A 6000-nucleotide genomic window follows, 5' to 3' on the forward strand; every position below is an offset into this window, starting at 1 on the left:
AACGGAGCGCTTTCCAGAAGTGTCTTGTTTCTCAAAGGACCGTCTGTGAAAAAGAGCCCAGAAATCTCCGTCTCTCACGATTTTCAGAAAAGAGCTCACCGTTTCAAACTGTGCTCAGATTTGCCAGGATAGCAAATGCATGCGAAACTCATCAGACCAAATGATCCGAGCCATCCGCCGTATCCACTGCTGGCCTCCGTTCGCATCTATTTTGATTTATTCCACAGACTTTTAAGGAAGCATCTCATAAAGTCTCCTGAGCAATGAAAGAGCAAGCTCTGAGCAACAAAAATCGCTTCAGAGACTCTAAAGCAATCACAGACAGCCTGTTTAGTGCTGGTTAATTACCATCGAAAATCGACTGTGTTCCACAGAATGGCGTGAAAATTAATTATTGTTAATGTACTTATTTATATATATTGTTTGTGCGTCTGCCAGGAAGCACTGCGGGCGATGTACGGACCATTGACAGAGCAACAAAGCAAAGCAGCTCTCTTTCTCCAGAAAAACACATGAATGTCTGATGCAACTCATAAAAGAAAGCCGTGTGAGACATTCTAACATGTATTTACTGCCGTCTCCTCTGACAAATGCCAACTCATCCAGCCAAGCTAAATTTCCATGGTAACATGCTTCTGGATGACCAACATTGAGAAAGAAATGATTAAAACGCTCTATGAATCCGCGACGAGGGAGTCAGTTTCACATTTGTTTATTTTTCCTGAATCGCCCTGACAGATTTCGCGTCTCCTCCTCGCAAAATTTGGGGGAACGCGTGCCTGTTTCTTCTCTTAATGTGTCATGCAACATTTATCAACACAGATTACGGTATCTGCAACAACTGGGGTGAAAAGACAGATTGATGAATTCGTGAATTGCGCCCGCACGGAGATCAGGTCATTTGCAGCCGAAGCACGATGACGCAAACGCCGTCGTTGTGCGCTTCGCCTTTGCTCTGAGCAAATCAGAACTACGAGCTCAAAACATTTCCTCCCAATCTAAAAGCAGCGGTCTCGCCATGCGCTTCGGCCGCTGCATGCTAAAACGTTAATAATTAACCGCGCGCAATGCTTTTTGGTCTCTGTTGCATATGAAAAAGTCCGTTTTGGTCCATATTCAAATAAAGACTCATTCTCAAGGGTACCGCTCGAGTAACGGTAATACGGCCTGACAGAGTAATGACAGCAATTATTGAATTATTGTTGCGGTGCTCCAAAAAACGCTTTTGAAAAAGCCACTTGACCTGCATGTAATCACGGTTACCTGAAAAACACACAGCTTTTCGCTTTATTCCACTGCTGTTTGCATGCTTCGCTACTGCAGGAATAATGACAGAGGCAAACTCGGTACAAGGTAAAACGCTGTGTTCATTCTAATAATACCTTCTTTATTTCAAAGGTATAAAGCCTTGCGGATAACAGAAAGAGAGTGAATGGAATGAAAATTAGGTTTAAAAGCAAATATTCTGTTCAAATCGGCATGCGTATGCGTGCATTCAGCCATTCTGATGCTTGTGCTGTCTGTGTAAAACTCGCTCTGCATCTAAAGCTATAATAATGTGAACAAATAGCTGAACGGAAAATGAGCCATTATTGCACTGGAAAACACGCAGCATACATTCTAATGCCCGATTGATGTATAAAATCCAACCCAGCCATAGTTTTTCACTAAAACGCCCGATTCACTCTAAATTACGCCCCATTACAGGAGAAAAAAATGAGTCCGGTGGTCCCTCTGAACTACACGCTTCTGATGTAGCTCCCATTCAGACAAAAAAAAGAATCTGCCAAGAAGGCAGACTAAAAATGCATGAGAAAAGAGCAAAAGATCTTGAAAAGGAGCTAAACGAAAGAGTAGCGTTATGAGAACATCTAATGTAGTCAGATGCATTAAATACATAACAGCACAATAAGGGCGTGCATTATTTCACTTTTGTAATCTTGACAATGCAAGCAGTTTTATTTATGTACAATGCAACCAGTGAATAAAGTGGAAAAAGTGGATTTGAATATCCTATTTTTTTCACTGCAAATTAAAAAAATATATTTTTTAAGTATTACGTAATAAAAAAAACGTGCTATTTATATTTTTTATCATTTGCATACAAAGCACAGCCTAATATTCTTCATATTCCCTTTCATGAAGCTCTATTTCTTTACGCCGGGATGAACAAAAACGTTGAGCTTAAATGAATGCAAAAGAAAAATGCTACAGCTACATAAAATCTTATTTACAGCGTTAAACGACAGTCCAAATCCTCGCGTATGCATTTTGCTGAGCGAGAACAAATGAAAGGGAACGCTGCATGCGAACGCCATGTTGATTTTCAAAAACCAACAAAGCCTGTAGATATGTAAAGATTCAATTAAGATTTTAATGCATTTCCTTCATGAAAAGACAAAGCTGTTATCAGTGCTAAATGTTAACCAAACTATCCTGTTGTGCCGTGAGACTTCATCTCATAAATATCGCCCACTCCGCTTCACAACAACGGGTGAGAAAGCAGCCGTTGTTTCCACGGCAACTGGGTGAAAAGCCCACACAGTCAGGAAGACAGCGAGGCCGGAAACACGGGGGTCGCGCCTTTGGCATAAGCTGGATCTCGGAGCAGGTGTGGGATCGTAACGCAGCAGATAATTTAAGCAAAGGTCCGTGGCAGAGGCACCTAAAGCAGGTGCAAAACTGCAGCGGCGCTCCCCGAACTCCACCGCCAGACCGAGATCAATTAAACGGGCCTGATGGTCCTCCTTCCAGGAGTCATAAAACCTCTCTCATTTGTAACCCATATCTGTCATCTCTACCGCCCCTCAGGCAACATACATCAACTTCCCCCACCTCTGCGCGGTAGTCCCGCTGCGCTAAGGTTTATACTCAGACTCAGTAAAGGTAATCAATGTTGTCCGTGGCACGTCGCTTCTTCCACACGATCTATCAAAGAGGGCTGTGTGTCCGGGGGCCCGAGTCTGAGGACCCGAAGGCGGCGCGGCCGCTCTCGAGACATAAATCACGATGAATCTATAACACATTAGTTTATGTGAGTTCGCAGCATGTATGAGCTTGGCGGAAAAAGCGCCGCTGACAGGCTCTCTGCAGTCGCATTACGGCGTCTGCGAGATCGCGATATCAACGGAGCTGTCGATAGCACTCAGCAAATGCATGGAATGCAATGACACCCGCATATATACAGCCTCGGAGCCAAAGGTGAAGGCAGCCGATAACTCACAGCGCCGTGTTTATAACTATGGCTGCGTTAAAAACCAATGCGATAATTACACGCCAAGTCGGAATGCGCCGACGCAACTCAGGTTTCATTAGCGCGGGTAATCCGAAGGGTGCCACGCTTTAAGGCATCTCTGGACATACATCAGTCGCTAATTGGATAATCTAAATCGCTGATTGGTTATCGAGTTCCAGCACGGCTCCAAGGGGCCCAATGGGGAGCTGGGTAAATGACAACAATCAGCGAGAACAGAGCGGGACGCTTTCGAGGATTAAACGGAGATCATGTCGGCACACAACGAGGGGGCAAACAGCCACCGGTTCGTGAATCCAGAGAGGAACGCTGTCGAAGTTTTTTCCACACACGTAGAAGACATGAAAGGCGTGCGCTTTCGCTCAGAGACAAACCTTTAGAGATGTTGACTTATCGACGTGGATGAGTGCCACGCGGTCAAAGCTGCCTTGCTCTTACGGAAACTGCAAGATAAAGAAACACGCTTGGCGGGGAATTAAGCAACTCAAAATCAAACGCTGTGTGTAACACGGATGCAAACATAGTCTGCATTCTTTCCTTACTGAAAAAGGACCGCTTCGGTTTGTAAGCACAAAGCTTTGAACGAGCGACGCGGCTTTGAAATTAACATAATAAACCACTTCATGCACGATGTCTATCGCATATATGTATGCACGCATGCATGAGACAAGTTAATTACTGACTAAATATAAATAAGAAGGAGTGTTCTCGTTGTGCTATTCATTACATTCTCAATTATCTACAAACCAACCCGAGCATGACGAAAGCTCTGTACTACATCAACATACTGTTTTAATGATAATAAAGTACCAAAATGGCAAAATATTGCAGGGAGTCAAAGAGGAGATCATCACATAAATATTACAGAAACCATACCTTGTTTGAATATTAAAGCGATTCTAAATAATGCCACACAAGCCCGCACGAAGTCAATATGAAGAAATACTGAAATGTCTTATTTCAGAATATGCACATCATGCTGGTTAAGATGAGAACCGTGAGCCCTTTTGGGCAAAATGTTATTGACGGCGCTCTAAACGATCCACCGAACCAATAAATCCCACCGATGATCAATCATTTCCGGTCTAATTGAGCAGATTCAGAATTTGATCAATAGGTGATCACCTCGACGACACACAAAGGAGACGAGCCTCCATTCAGTCAAGCGCGTCAAGACAGAAGTTCACGCAACACAATGGTCAAGTTTCAATACTGACCTGACACTAAATTATTGCCTGGATGAGTAACAGTGCTGGAGAAAAGACAGCCCGTGGTCACTGTAACCTTTAAAATATGCATCGTCAATGGAAAGAAGCACAGAAAACCTATTTCTGATACAGAGAGTGCATCCAGGTAAAATGGGACAAGCTCAATCATCTTTATCATTAGTGCATATGCTTGCCTTACTAAAAAAAAAATAGATCACAACATTTGGACCGAAAAAGGTCCCACCTGTATTCACCCGACGTACATTTAATGCATGCCTACATACAGTACATATACAGTTGACGCCGTTTTGAATGATCTGCCAAACTAACCCAATGAATCACCGCAACAATCAGTCATTTCGGCTTTTATCAGCAGGTTTTGCAATTGGAACAGTAGATGATGATTGTCACAGTCTGTGGAATACCTAGGCAACTCTTTTCCAACTTTTCGCTCGGGCAAATGCACATATCGATCATATCGCAAAGCAAAAAGACGCATTAAAGATAAATCGGCTTATTGATTATTATGCAAACTACCGGCAACAAGTTGCGCGTAACCCTTCTGTATGCGACGCTGTCAGCGTTACAGACACATCTCCAGCCGTGTTATACATCTCAACAGATCTTCTACATAAGAATCTGAGAGTTGGAAACACGCATCGGCTAAGTCCCCGCAACAAAGCATAAGTTTATGAGAGGAGCTTTACCTGAAGCGCAGTCACGCTGAAGCCTTGGCTGTGGATTTTACGCACTGTGTTCCGCGTAATTCGTGCTGCTCCTCTGTAAGGTACGATCCTCAATGCGGCGCGGTGTGAGTGCCGGGGACAGACGCGATGCGATGCGATGCCTGCTCTCCTCTCCGCCGCCGCGCCGCGTGATGAGAGTCTCTTCTGTCTCCAGCGCGCGCGTCTGACAGCAGCGCGCAGCCTCGTGCGGCGATGAGCAGAACTGACTGAATAAGAGCAGGGCTGAGAGTTCATGCTGCTGCGTGCACACTTCGTTAACCTCTAAGTATGCGTTAGAAAAAAATGTTTCATTTGCCTTTCCTGCATAAAACGGAACGCGTTCGTGTTCAGGGAGCCCCGTTGCACGCGGCCTCTTCTCACTGTCAAGATGTTTAATATTGCATGTTCTCGCACATTAGTACAATAAGTGCTCCTGTAACCAAAAAAAAAAATCAACAAAAGCTTGTGTGATTCTGTCGAATCTGCATTTTTTAACTGATATCACAAACAATAAATGTATTATTATTATTATTATTATTATTATTATTATTACACTAACTATCCTACATGCATAGCAATAACTGGAAAAAATATATTAAATGAGATTTTACAACTTTTTTAATTTAGTTTTTCTATTTCAAAGGTTGCTTCAAATTTTTACTTTCCACATTTTATTTTATTTTATTTAGTGTACAAGATAAAATGCTATTGTGCAAGCTACAAGTAAATATAATCGCATTGAAAAAAATTATATTGTACTATTAATAGAAAGCGATAGCCCACTATTCCTGTTATTTTTCCAATAAAATATTTA

At 42.8% G+C, this 6000-nt stretch overlaps 1 protein-coding gene across 2 annotated transcripts in view; it reads right to left on the reverse strand.

The window, feature by feature from the left end:
- The window catches only part of LOC122346370 (cadherin-22-like), a 177237-nt gene extending 171939 nt beyond the window's left edge, over positions 1 to 5298 (reverse strand). Inside the window, exon 1 of one of the 2 annotated variants that reach the window (XM_043240956.1) lies at positions 5169 to 5298. The gene's annotated coding sequence lies outside the window, so the exon portion shown is untranslated. The remainder of the gene's footprint in view (positions 1 to 5168) is intronic. The other variant, XM_043240955.1, reaches the window with a different exon arrangement.
- Between the last annotated feature and the right edge of the window lie 702 nt (positions 5299 to 6000).

Source organism: Puntigrus tetrazona, chromosome 6 (assembly GCF_018831695.1).
Source record: "Puntigrus tetrazona isolate hp1 chromosome 6, ASM1883169v1, whole genome shotgun sequence".
Classification (NCBI taxonomy): Eukaryota; Metazoa; Chordata; class Actinopteri; order Cypriniformes; family Cyprinidae; genus Puntigrus; species Puntigrus tetrazona.